Here is a 14,693-nt window from a genome sequence, read left to right as displayed (position 1 = left end):
TGGTCCCTGTAGGTGGGGTTTATACCCTACTGATAATGGTTTCTATGGAGATCCAGAGAACAGGTCAAACCAGCTCAGTGACATCCAAAGTTAGGCAGCCATCCTGAATCTAGGATCTGCCCAGCTTGTCACATTTATACCCCCAAGCCCTCCTCTTCCTATTGCATGTATATTGCTAGATTGTCCCCTCTCATTGCTGTATAACCTATAGTGCATCCCCTTCCTGTGACGTATGTCTTTAGCTGTAAGTAGTGGACTTGCACTCCCCCCCAAAGGTATATAGGCCTGGGTTAGCAATAAAGGGCTCTCTCTCAGGCTCCCTTATTGGCCTCTTGTTGGCTCCCTCTCCTCCCCAGTCCTCGCTCCCCTGTTCCCTTTCCCCTGTCCTCCTTCCCCTCCCCCTATCTCCACCTGGACCACCAAGAGGGGCTGAGGTGAGCATGCTACTATGAAATGTGTCTGACTCCATTATTTCTATCTTTCTTTTATCACTCATGCTCTCTATGACTTTACTACAATCTTTACATATACCAACCGCACAATTGTGCCTATTGAACCCGTGATTAGTTGTGGGGGCCTGTGCCTTCCCCCACAAGCATGTGAGTTTACTGAGGGGTGACTTTGGTGTAGAACACCAACAGGACCCCACTAATCCACGGCTAGAGTAGACTGAGGAGCTAGGTTTTCAACCCGGCTAATGGTGAAGAACCTTCCACCCTCAGCAGGGTTTCCAATGACTCTGCTGTTATTGGTTGGTTTCCTAGAGACCTCCCCTTTCCAGTAAATGTGCTCCTTTGCTCCCGGATTCATGCTGTGTGTGTCCTTATAACCAAGCCCCTGAAATGGAGGGTCAATTCAGCCATTGTGGGGGTCCTGTAGACACCTTCTTTCCCGGCCTGCAACCTTTCACTCTCTCCCTGTTCTTCATTGACCAGGAAAGGCCTGTTTGCCCTTCACCTTTCTTGGGCTGGAGAGGCACTGGGGAAGTGTGCCTCCACCTCCCGTTTGTGTAGAATTCCTTACAGGAATACCTTCTTTTCCCCCTCTTGCCTGGTTCTGCTGGCTAACAATATTATGCTGTTTACATTCTCTACATTTATATGCTAAAACTCAGTGGCAGCTCTAGGGATTAATATAATAAAGCAGTGGTTCCGTGGATGAAGGAATGTTGTCTCACTCAGTCTGAGTAAACCTGTGGCACTTAAGAAGTTGGGTCAGCATTGGGCTAAGGTAGGGTTTCAAACCCAAAGCAGATCCATGAAAGCTGAGCCTCTCTCCTTCCATAGAGATTTACAGCCTTAAAAACCCGATGTAGGGTTTTCCAATGGAAAGTAGGAATAAATTGGATGGTAGTTGATGATGTATTTAGTGGAATAATTGAACTAAATTGCTCCAAACTGATCCCAAATTTCTCTTTTTGAAATTCCAATCCAGTTTTGTCTCTGGGAGCCATGCAAAACAAGTTTAATCTTTTCTCTGCATGGCTACCATTTAAATAAACAAAGTAGCTATGTTCCCATTTGCAGTCGCAGGTTAATAGTTCATTCAGCTCTCCAGACAAATTATTTCACAGTACTGATCAACATTATTTTTTAAAAATTTTACTGGCATATCTTTCACATATCATACAATTTAATCATTCAATAATATTAAGATTTGTGCAATCAGCACCATAATCAATTATAAAACATTTTCTTCTCATATTCGTTGTTAGCTCCCCATTTTCCTCCATCCTTTCCTGCCATGCCCCTATGCAATCATCAGTTCAGTTACTGTCTCTGTAGATCTACCTATCCTGGATTTCAGAACAGAAAATCATACAAAACATAGGCTGGAAGCAAAATAATAAAACAAAACCAAAACACCAATGGCAACAATGGCTTGATAAAACACAGAAAAACACTATCACAAGAAATCAGAAAATTTGAAAAACGAAATCAATTTTAGAATGGGTCAAAAGGGAGATCAAATGATAAGGCATTACATTTTAACCCAACTACATCTGCCTCAGTTAACTTTGCAACGCTCTCCGTCTGGTAGCCAGGCTACTACTCACATCCCTGAAGTATGGTCAGAAAGCATTCCTTGGAGGTTTCATCCATGTGGGGACCGTACAAATGGATTTTGGGGCTCCACTGTGACCCATAGCCTTCTGCAAACTGAGTGTTCACAATTTAAACTGATACCATTGCCTTCTTCAGATTTGGATTTTATTATTTATAATCCTTGCATCACACAGGCTAGTGTGCTTCTACTGCTTGGACTTAGTTGATGGTTCACTTATATGGCTTGCTTGTTTAAAGATAAACCTTGAAGACCTCAGACACTCTTATTTCTGATAAACGGGCATCATCTGGTTTCTTTTCCACACTATAGCACCCATCTCTTCAGTGGCTGATCACTCTTTTTTCTGTGTTAAGAACATTTTCAAAGTATGGCTATACAAGAATGGTATAATGAGCCTGGACTCAAGACATTAAGTGAATGCAGACAACAAATTCAAATGGGAGGTCTTTGAAGGCACAAACCTTCACCACTACCACACCCCCAGCTGCCATTGAATTTGCTACAACCCATGGGGACCCCTTATGTGTCAGAGTAAAGCTATATTTCAAAGAGTTTTCATTGGCTGAATTTTCAGAAATAGATCTCCAGCATTTCTTCCAAGGTGCCACTGGATGGACTCTAGCTAAAGACAGCGAGTGGAGTTTGTCCGTATAATTGTTTCCAGAGCGCCTGGCACTTACTACGTTTTGATGACTATATCTAAGTGGCCTGATCAGTGCCCTTTCTTACTACATTCTTAGGACTATTGACTTATATATTAAGCCTGTGGCCAAAGAACACACTATTTGACATAAACTTCATTTACTTTTTTCTTAGTGAAGTTTTAGACCATTACAACAAAGCATTTTGCCCATTTCAGAGATAAGAGTTCTTTTTTTTAATACCAAAATTACTACCTGCCAATGTAATTCAGTTAGCTTCCTGACTTTGAATTGTATATAATTTATTTCTTCAATTTCTTTTCACCTAGAACATCAGGAAAAAAATATTCAAGGCAAGAACTTAAAAGGAGAGAGTAAAAAAGCAAGCCTTGAGAAAATAGTAATATTCTGCAGATATTAACACAGATATAGGAGTCACTGAGAAAAAGGCCCCGATTGAATTGCCTTCCCAGGAATTCTGTGGGGCTTAAGGGGCAAAAGGAATAGAGACTGGGTAGTCTGAGAAAAAGACCGAGACACCAAAGACTGAAGGGAGTGAGTCTAAGTAAAGCACTTGAACAACATGGAAGACTTCATCTCACATGTTTTAGGCACGTTTTCAGGATAGACCAGTCTCTGGAGCAGGGATCATACTTGGTAAAGGAGAGGGTCCACGAAGGAGGAAACGTATCAAGAGAATGGACTGACACAGTGGCTGCTACAGTGGACTCAGACAACAATGATCATGAAGGGGGCGCAGGACTGGGTGGGCAGTATTTCACTCTGTTGTTCACTGGGTCCTTATGAGTCAGAACGCACTAGACAGCAACAAGTTATATCAGGTCCTCTTCTAGGCCTTGTAAGGACTAGCCCAACAAAACCTACTGCCATTGAGTTGATGCTGGCTCATAATGACCCATTTAGGGTTTCCAAGACTGTAAATCCTTATGGGAACAGACATCTTTATCCCAACTGAAGCTGGCAGGTTTGAACCTTGTAGTTAGTAGCTCAAAATCTAACCTGTATGACCACCAAGGCTGGTTATGAAGTTTTCAGATTAATGTAAGAGATAGAAAAATATACAAGGAAATAAAATAATTATAAATCCTTATGAATATGAGGAAATATACTGGGGGCTCTGGGAATGAATAACAGGAAAATTATCTCTGCAATAATCAGGAAGAGTGTGGCTGAGGAGGTCCAGTTTAAAATAGGTCGAGAGTAGGAGAGAAGAACATTAGTGTCCAAAGAAGAAGACTGTGGCCAGCGCAAATCTCCTGTGTTACAAAGGAGTCACCGATCCCAAAGCAAACAAATACTAACAGTGAAACGAGGGGCAGAGGAGGAGGGTGGTGTGTGATGAAACTGGAGAAGTGATCGTCACCCACATCGTATCTGTTAGCCTTGAAGTTCATGCTGAAGGTTTTCAAGTCTGCAGTCTAAGAAGTAAGAAGTCATTGAAGTCTTTTGAATAAAGAAATGTGAGGGTCACGTATATTTTTTAATGAGGTCATTCTGCCTCCTGTTTGAAGAACAGATTGAGGCGAGGTCAAGGATGATGTGGGAGCTCCAGGTAAAAGTTTAGCTTAATCGTCCAGACTCACTGCCTTCCGGTTGATGGGGACTCAAAATATAACTGCCCGTGAGTTTCCAAGACTGTAACTCTACAATACAGCAGCTCTCTCTCCCATGGAGCTGCTGGTGGTTTCAAACTGCTAACCTAGTAGTGCAGACTAGAGAGCAGCTATATGCAGATGACACACTTTGCTTGCTGACAGTGAAGACCTGAAGCCTGATTAATGAACATCAAAGACAACAGCTATTGATGTAGATTGCATCTCAACGTAAAGAAACAAAAAGCCACAAAACTGGTCCAATAAGCCACATCATGATAAATGGAGAAAAGGTTGAAGTTATCAAGGATGTCATTAGATTTGGCTCCACAATCTACCCTCGGAAGCAGCAGTGAAGAAACTCAGGACATATCACATCGGGTCACTGCTGCACAAGAACTCTCTGGAGTATTAAGAAGCAGAGATGTCCTTTTGAGGACTAAGTTGTTCCTCATGGCAGACAGGGTATTTTCATTCGCCTGATATGCATGTTAAAGCTGCCCATGAATAAGGCAGGCAGGGGAAGAGTCGAACCATTTGCATTACCGTGGTGGTGACCAATAGGAAATACCGTAGGGACGTCCAAGAGAACAAACCACGCTGTCCTGCGGGAAATCCAACCAGCGTGCCCCTGAGCTGCGATTGTGGCAAGGTTTTTTCTCATGGACTTTGGACATGTGTTCAGCTCCCAACAGTCCCTGGAGAAGGACATCATGGTTGCTGAAGCAGGGGGTCAGCAAACCCGAGAAAGACCCTCCAGCAGACCGAGTGAAAACAGTGAAGGCAACCACAGGTTGAACTGTGCAGAGGGCACAAGGTCAAAGCTGAAAGGTTTCCTATGTGTGTGGGGGGTTGGGGGGTGGTGTGTGGCGGGCTTGATGCAGCGTATTTGGACTTCCTTTCAGCACAATTGTTTTGAGAAGCATTCTTTTGTTTTCTGAATGTACTACTCTGGTTGTGGGTAGCAGTGCCAAATTAAACACATAGCTCCTTTCAACTTGAATTTCAAATTAAAAAGTAGTTTTTAATGTATGTCCTAGGCAATAGCTGGGGCATGCTTGTACTAAAATTATTTTTTATTTCTCTGAAATTCAAAAATTATGCCCACTTCTAATTTACCCACAAGGATAGGTTCCAAATACCAAGTCGTGCAAAATTCAAAACCCAGCTTTACGTAAAATGTCAGCCGCAAAATGCTGCTCAGGCTCCCAGTGTCATTTTGGAGGTGGCCCCCTCAGAGTGGCTCGCTCCCCGGCAGCTCTGGCTCTTCTATGAGCGCTGACATGGATGCTTCCTGCGGGGCGAGGGGGAGGAGGGCAGGGCCAGATGGGCATTCTGGAACATACCTGCCTTCCCCTACTCCAGGGGCAATTCTTGCTCTCACCCACAGGGACCACTGCCTACTCAGCCCCCTACCCAGAAGTGCCCCGATGTGGATCACGGGTCTGCAGTGTCTGATCATTGCCCCTCTCTTACTTTCTCACAGAGTCCCAGTCTGAACCAAAATTCCACTCCAGAAGGCAGCCAGTCACCAGCCTGCGGGGCCCAGGCAGGATCCCACATGCCGTGGGACCCACTTGCTCGCAGGGTAATGGCCCAACGCTACAGCATCCAGTCGTTTTTCCCTCCACATCCATGACTGGGAAGCAGGGTTTGGTGGGAGGGATCTAGGACTTGGGGCTCAAAATGAAGGTGCTCTTTCCCTCAAACTATATGGGTTCTTACCTGGTTTGAAGGTAATTTAAGAAGATATTTTACTGTTACCCTACATGGGAAATGTTAGATAACGAGATCGTCAATAAGTGAGGAGGAGATGGAAATCGATAACCTGTTTTTAAATTTGCAAACTTTGGCAACAGTAGCTATTGATAGTATGTATTTGAACCTCCTTGCTATTGACTTTCCTCCAAGGGAGAAGATCTATCACCTCAAAGGAATTCTCTGCACCACTTACTGCTAGAAAGGCTACTGACATTCACAAACCACTAAACTAAAATTTCATTTCTGGAGCCAAAACTCTGGCCTCTGTCAAGCTCTGCGTCAGAGGAAAAGAAGGATGACACGGGGGTCCTGGGGCCTTTGGAAGTCAGCAGAGCCCAAGAAACAGGTAAGCAATCACCCGCCATGCCAAAGTGTTCAGGGGGTGTGGCCCTGCCAAGAGACAGGGACCCCTGGATGGAAGATTTCCTGCCCAGGGTTAGGAAGTTTTTCTCTAAAACCTTTACCTCAACCATGGAAGACAGGAGACACTTCAGTTTCTAACAGGGAATGTGGCAGGTGATGTAGAGCCGAGATATCGGTCCAAATCCCAGCTCAGTGTTTTTTCTGTGTGCTGTCAGGCAAGCAATACAACCCCTCTGAACCTGTATTTTAAACATAGGGATACTGTTTATAACAGTCTACAGTATGGATTACAACTCAGTGTAAAGAAGACCCATATCTTTACAACCAGACCAGTAGGTAGCACCATGCTAAATGGAGAAAGGTTGAAGTTGTTAAGGATTTTGTCTTGCTTGGATCCACAGTCAATTCTCACGAAAACAGAAGTCAAGAGATCAAAAGACAGGTTGCCTTAGATAAATCTGCTACACAAGACCTCTTCAGAGTACTGAAAAGCAATGATATTACTTTGAGGCCCAAGCCATGGTATTTTCTTTCAATTGCCTAATATGCCTGTGAAAGTTGGATATTAACTGGAGAAGAATTGATTATATGAATTGTGGTGCTGGAGAAGAATATTGAAAGTACCATTTACTACTAAAAGGACAAATGGATCTGTGTTGGAAGAATTATGGTCAGAGTGGTCCTTGGAAGCAAGGACGGTAAGGCGTCATCTGACATACGTGAAGTATGTTGACAGGAGAGTCAGGAGATTCCCTGGAGAAGGACATCATGTTTGGTAAAGTAGAGGGGTGGTGGGAAAGAGGAAGGCTTTCAAGGAGGTGGACAGACACTGTGGCTACAACAATGGGCTCGGGCACGGGAACAATTGTGATGAAGGTGCACGAGCAAGGCAGGGCTTTGTTCCAGTGTGTAAAAGGGCACTATGGGTTGGCACCTACTTTATGGCAACAAACAACATCTTATTGGAGGGATGATGCTTACACGGTACCTACTATAAGCTCCTTACTATTTATAACTCTTTTAACCCTCCCAGAGCTTTTACAAATGGACTATTGCTAACTTCATTTTATAGATGAAGAAACAGAGGTCTAGAGAGTTTAAATAATAGGCACAAGCGTAAAACGGTGAAGTTGTAGAGTCTCCTGAGTGTCTGTTTGCATCCATTACACCAATACTGGTGTAAGCAGGAATTCTAGAATGAGTTCAGAATTTTAACCTTATTCCAGAGATATATTTAAGAAAACACTTGTATTATTTTCTCATATGTAAGTGTATGCTGGGTATTGATTAAGAAAGACTAATGTAGCATCAATGTATTTGAAACATGGTGGGGCAAAGAATATTGAAAGCACTGTGTACTGCCAAAACAACACAGATCTGTCGTGTACAAAGCACAGCTCCCTTGAATTAAGGATGGAAAGACTCCTCTTGTGTCCTTTGGACATGTTATCAGCAGAGACCAGTCCTAGGGAAAGGACATCATGCTTGACAAAATGGAAGGGCAGCGAGAAAGAAGATGCTGAGCAAGATGGATTGGCACAGTGGCTGCAGCAGGGGACCACTGTGAGGATGGTGCAGGACCAGGCAGGGCTTCCTTCTTGTACTCAGGGTTGCTATGAGTTGGAATTGATTTGCTGGAACCTGACAACAATAATCCCCTCCCCAGTGCCCTCGCTCCTTTCAGCAATAGAAAATCAGAGAACTCTGGGTGGGCTGGAAGTCAAGCAGGAAGTTGTGTTCAATTTATAGCTGTGGAGACAGCAGCTTTTGGTGGGATCTTGAGCGAGTTATTTTCTCTCTCGGATTCCTTTATATGGATAAAATGAAACACCCCACACCCCACATCATGAATTCATACTAGAAAGGGCTAGGACTTATCATAATCCAATCGGTGAAACAGACGATGCCATACCCTTTCCATGAGCACTCTGCTTCCCTATTTAGCACATAGGGGAAATTCTACTCATTAAATTGGCAACTGTCATTACCATTGACTGTTAGCCTTCCGGTTGGAATGAGTTGCAAGGGACTCAATGGTGGTACTTTGCTTTGTTTTTCCTTCCAGTCTCGCCTCTACAGAGTTCAACTGCAGGAACAGTTGGAGAAGCTGCATCGTTTGGTTACCCCTCGCGTAGGATTTCAGACCTCACTGAAACGCTTCTAGCATGACAATAGCCTCAGGGCCGAGAAAACCCAGAGGCTTTTAAACCCGGCGTATTACTAAACTGTACGGTGACAAGGTCAGTGACCGGATCATTTCTCAGTCTGTTTAGTCTTCCTGCAGTCTGACCTTGGCCTTCTGGGCAGCTGAGAGCCAGACACACAAACGCCTCTTTAGGCCCTAGGCTGCACAGTGTTCTAGAAGCAGTCATAACCTCCCAAATCTACTTGATCCCTTGATCCCTGCCCCTTGCAGGGCAGGGCCCCCGCACAGAATGCAGGCCTTCACTTTTATTCCAGAGCAAGAACCCAAGTCCGGTGACCGCTGCTCCGCGCTCCGATCCGCTCAACACTGAGGTGCCTGCTTTCAGAGGAAATGGTCTCTGGCCTAGCTGGAGTTCACTGATATGTAAGTGATGAAATCCAAAGTACATTTGGTATTTGGACAAATGTCAAATGTTTTCCCTACGCCCCAGATATGAAATATTAATGAAGGAAGTTAAAAACAAAACAAAACACCCAACAACCACAGAAAGTGAAAGGCAAGCAAGCGGGTCCTCTGAGGCCGGCACGGTTTCTTGCCTGGAATAGCCCACTCGGGAGTCCTCTGGGTGGGCAGCGTCCTCACGACCCTCCAAAGAACTGTCCACCTTGCTGGTGGTGGTCAGTGCGGCCCAGTCAGTTGCACCTCACAGTGACCCGGTGCCCAACAGAACAAAACACGGGTGGCACAGTCCTGTGCCCTCCTCCCCAGTGCCTTTGTCATGCCCTCCCTCTTGTCCTCACTCCCCACCTCAGGAAGAAGGAAGCCAGAGTAATGGACTCTCGAAGGCAGGGTGCCTGGGTCCCCTTCATAGTCTCTCCCTGACTAGCAAGTCACTTTGCCGCGTCTGCAAAATGAACAGCAGCAGCATCAGGAGTTCACGCTGAGCTCGGCCCATAGAGTCATGCCACGGGTAAACCGGACTAAGGGCTATTCTTTGAGCGGAGACATACTTTTCTTCACCTATTGAGTACATAGACTATCCCCAGCTGTTGTACAGACAGATGGTCAGTTGAATTTTAATAGGCTTTTTAAAAAAATGCTGGGTGGTTTTAGATGTACAGAAGTGTGAAGAAAAAAAAAAAAAGAAGTGTGAAGATCATATAAAATCTCTATATACCTCTCACCCATTTTTCTCTTTTATTAACATACTAGGGGACATTTGTCACAATTAATTTTTCTAATAATATCTCATCCTCTCAGTCTATCTGGAGAAATAAGCACAGAGAAATATTTCCCTATTAAAGAAGAACAACGTTTGAACTTGACAGAGACAATAGGGAGGAGAAAAGACTGTGGTCAATGGGCACACATCCCCTATAATGAAAGGAGCTCAAATTCTGACTCAGTTGATGTTTGCTACACCGAAATGTAGTTTATGTATTCCTAGATCTGTTAGTGTGTGTGTGTGTGTGTGTGTGTGTGTGTGTGTTTGCACAGACATCACAACCCCAAATTTACACAAGTCAAAAAGCATTGCTATCATAAAATCTTCATTAAACATGAATATCAAGAGATATGTTATTATCATTCAACAGACGCTCCATTAATAGAAGGTCTACATACTTGTGGGAGTTGTACTTCCATCTATTTAACCTTTCCCCCAAAGAATTCTGCATGTCAGATGTCTTCACATCCTCCAGGGCCTCAAATCACATGCCTCTTAAAGGTTCTTTGAGTTTGGGGAACATGAAGAGGTCGTAAACATGAAGAGGGAGGTAGGGGGCAGGGGTGAGGCTTCCCAATGACATTCTTGTATGACCACCCTTGTTACCCTTGAAGAACGAGTCTTGGTGGAAATTTCCTCACCAATGCATTGTTTCGTTTTCTGAAAACTTCTTTACAATAAGGCCTGGTGGTTGTGTTTTACCTCTGGAAAGAATCTATATGATTATCCCCTTTGTAATCCCCAAACCCAGGTGACTTAGCCTTCTGAGTTGACCTCTCCGCATGGACTCTGCCCCAGCAGAGCCCCTTGAAAGCCACTGTCTGGATTGAGGCTGATTTTTGAAGGCGCCGTAGTGAAACTAAGACACATAACTCCTGAGCCAACTGGTCTGCAGCCCTGCACTATTCAGAGACGTGTTTAAATACTGGGGGGGGGCAGATAAAACTCTGTACGTATGTATTGGAACACTAGTAGCAATCATTTTCCATTTATCCTAGTATATGAACTCTTAAGAATAGTTTCATTTTTCCCCTCCTTTCTCAAAACACTTGCTGACCCAGCAAAACAGATATGGCATTTGAATTTGACCTGTGGCTCGGTGATCTCTAGCTATATTCATTTTATTGAGCTAAATAAAGTCAAAGTATCAACAAGGCTAGTTCCTTCGGAGCCTCTGAGGGCACGCTATGTTTTCCTATCCATCACAGCTTCCGTGCGCCGTCTGTACTCCCTGACTGGTAGGCTTGGGCCCATCTTCAAAGCATATCATACCTGTCTGCTCCCATCATCACATCACCTTCTCCTCGGACTGTAATCTCTCCTCTTATAAAGACCATAGAGTTTACACCAGGCCAATCCGGATAATCGAGGATAAGCCTCCCATCTCAAGATCCTTAACTTAATGACATCTTCAAATTCCCCTTTTCCATATAAGAGAACATTCACAGGTCCTGACGGACAAGACCGTGGTCATATTGGGGCATGGGGGTGGGGGTCGGTGTTCAGATAAGCCGTCTTCCAGCTACTACATCAAAGGATTCTCGCCCAATTCATTCTCAATCTCCTGAGTCTTTCTCTTGACTCCATTTTCCTGAGCTCCTGTCAGAGAAGCAAACCACATGAGCAAATGTGCCTGTGCCCGGCCCTGTGCTAGGCAGAGAGGGCTGAGTAAATATAAAAGAACAAATAGTATTCTCTTCCATTCCAACGGCTTCCAATCTACTGGGAAAGGACAAGAATTCACAAGATGGTATAATGTTCTGAGACCCACTTGGCTGGAAAGGATTTCACTAGATTTAAGGACTAAAACAAAGATAGACTTTGGGTTTTGTTTTTGTTTGTTTGTTTGTTTGTTTGTTTGTTTGGGGCAGAAGGAAATTACCTAAATCCACATCCATTTTCTTATACTCCACACACTCATTAATCACCATCCCCACGGGAGAACCTCAGTAACCCGCTCTGCAGAGAAAAGCTGGGAGAACACAGACCCCGGATGAGGTGAGGGAGAATGATCAATACCTCTGAGATAAGACCTTGTACGGCGGCATGGCAAGAATGCCTCATCGTCCTGACTCAAGTCTGAGACCCCAAACGCCACAGCTGTGCAATATATCTGAGAGGTACGAGTGGCAACTTCCTGTCAGAAACCTGAAACGAAAACCTTTGGGGGTCAGCTTCATCCATGTCACTTAATGCTACCCCTTTTCCCAGGGAGAAACCTCTCCCTCCAGCATGGTCTGAATTGGGTCCTCCAATATCCTACCCTCTTGGTACCTGTGAGCAGGACCTTTCTCAGCAGTAGCATTCTCAAGAGGCTATGAGGTAACAGGAGCTCATTTTTTAGAGTACCTTCAGTCCTAATCCAAGAAGAGATAGGACAGAGAGGGGTAGACAGAAGGGAGAGCACCTTGTGACAACAAAGGAAGGAACTAGTGAAGCAGCTTCAAGTTAAGGATGCCCACGATTGCCCCGAAATGAAGACATGGATATGAAATACATTCTCACTCAGAGCCCTTAGGAATAATCAACACAGCCACCATCCTGATGTCAGACTTCTAGCCTTCAGAACTGTGAAACAATACATATCTGTTCTTAGAAACTACCTGGCTTGTGGTTCTTCATTCTAGCAGCCCCGGAAAGCTAATGCAGATTTGGGGTAATGCCTAAAATAATACACAGATAGTACTCATTCAAATGATTCTTGCCATCTCTTTGTAACAGCTGATGACATTAAATTGAGCTAGCATAGGCACTTGATGCACATATTTCCAACCTTGGATATTTTGAGTTAAAATGAAGTGTCAAGTTAAACTCACAGGGGCAGTTCTCCTCTGTTCTATAGGATTGCTCTGGGTTAGCATGACTCAATGGCAGTGGGGGTCTTTTGAGTAGTTAATTACGAGACCTATAATGCATAAACATGAGTGGAAATGAAGGCACAAGCCTCTCCACCAAAGAATGGGGACACATAGAGACTCGTCCCCCACAGATCGAGCAGGAGATGCATGAAACAATCACCCAGAAATACCAAGGACACTCAAAGAGCTCTCAGGATTTTATGCTTCTGCATCCAGTTGTTTCCTGAGACTTGGCTCCATTTTTGACCTTGATTTTCAAGAGACAACCCAAAATCATCTCCCTGTCTTCCCTTAAGGAAGACTGAGTTGGTTTCTGTTACTTGGAATAAAGAAGTGTGACAGTCTCCTGAGATCTTCAAAAAGCTTCCCCTGAAGGCTCCCCAACACTGCCATCTCCGCTAAAAATGTTTTTTACTATTACTGCGTTTGGTTCCCTGTTCTTTAGGAATGATTTCAGAAGGCTTTGATACCTGGCATCTGTAAAACTTGAGAACAGAGGACACCTCAGGCAACACAATTCACACATCAGTTCAGTAGAAGTGAAATGTTTGGCCTAATTTCTTAAAATAAAGTCATGTTTATGGGTGGTTCGTTTTCTCCTGTCCTAGTTGCTAATGTAAGCATTGAAACTCTGCATGGATTTGACCCTCATCTCTGAGACTGCACGATCATTTCAGGAACTAGATCGGGACTGGTATATCTTCATTTGGTGTTTTCACTTGTCAAGTAAGAATTGAAATTATGTACAGGTCGATGTATTCAGTCTTTTGCCATTTATGAAATGTTGTCAACCACAGTGCCTCGTTTGATCTTCACCAAGGTCCAGGGAGAGATGGAATAGGACCAAGTATCCTTATTTTATAGATTTCAGAAGAAAAAATATTTGTCCTAGGACAATATCACAGGATCTAAGCCCCTGAAAAGCAGTTACCAAGTCTCATTCATTTTAATATGAGGTTTACCCAGACCTGATAGTTTATCGAGAGAGACAAATTATTTGATCTCACATAGCAATTCCAACCCTTTGATAGTGGATGCCTCTAGTATTGTGTTGGAAGGGATTCTGAGTGTGCATATAAAAGGAATACCAGGATTGACTAGAGTTGTCTCCTGATGGGCGAGGAGGAGAGAGCAGCCGATCAATGCTCCGTATTTCTATCTCTAGAATAAATACTTCATCAGTGTCTGTGGTGCGAAACTAAACCGGCAGTCCTAGGATCATGTTTGTTGATGTTCTTTCCATTATATGAGGCAGAGCTCCCACTTCCAACCCGAATACCCCAAGCCAGGGGTTAGCAGACCCTGGTCCCCAGACCAAATCTAACTGGGCAAGTGGTTTTGTCAGTACAGCTGTTGAAGCAGAGGCACACGCTATATATTGTTTATATATTGTCTACAGATGCATTCATGAGGCGACAGCATTGGGCAGTCATGACAGAGATCAGGTTGCCCATAAAACCTCAAATAATTATGAGCTGTATCTTTAGAGAAGTCTAGCCAGCAAACCTAATCAGAGAGGTTTAAAGTAACTCAGAATAGGTCATTGCAATCCTGCTGAACCTAAGTTCTTTCCATAGGTGAAAGATGCCTGCCCATGTGCTCTGGGGCCCACACTAAGCATGCATTGCCATCATTAAGCATTCTAAGATAAAATTGTCAACCGTGTATTCTTTATTCATCTATTCATAAATTTGCATTTAGAAAAGCCAAAGCTCTTTTATGAATTAAGGACTTTGATTACTTGTGCTTGAGGCAATTCATTCCTTGAAGGATAAAAGAAAAATACAACAGAAAATGATAATAATGGTAATAATAGATTTTGACTTACTATAAACACCCATTCAATCAGGACCCAATCAAACAAAGACCTATAGCTTGTTTTTTTATCCCCACACTACACATCCCCTTTTGGGAGGGTGGAGCCCTGTACAAAGATGGTTAATGAAATTGGTGAGAGAGTTGATTTTCCACATATCAACTCAAAATACAAGTAACTGATTTTCATAATGACACCATTAA

General features: G+C 43.7%; 1 long non-coding RNA gene across 2 annotated transcripts in view; it reads left to right on the top strand.

The window, feature by feature from the left end:
* The window catches only part of LOC123521785, a 15,267-nt gene extending 6,194 nt beyond the window's left edge, over positions 1-9,073 (top strand). Inside the window, exons 2-5 of one of the 2 annotated variants that reach the window (XR_006680135.1) lie at positions 5,808-5,909; positions 6,233-6,428; positions 8,511-8,685; positions 8,906-9,073. This is a non-coding gene — a long non-coding RNA (uncharacterized LOC123521785). Of the gene's footprint in view, positions 1-5,807; positions 5,910-6,232; positions 6,429-8,510 lie in introns of both variants that reach the window. The other variant, XR_006680134.1, reaches the window with a different exon arrangement.
* Positions 9,074-14,693: the final 5,620 nt, after the last annotated feature.

The sequence above is a fragment of the Echinops telfairi genome, unplaced genomic scaffold, assembly GCF_000313985.2.
Source record: "Echinops telfairi isolate 266 unplaced genomic scaffold, ASM31398v2 ScPeMD7_60;HRSCAF=208, whole genome shotgun sequence".
Taxonomy (NCBI): Eukaryota; Metazoa; Chordata; class Mammalia; order Afrosoricida; family Tenrecidae; genus Echinops; species Echinops telfairi.
The sequence above is the reverse complement of the archived record's forward strand: the minus strand, read 5'-3'. Positions and strand labels throughout refer to the sequence as shown.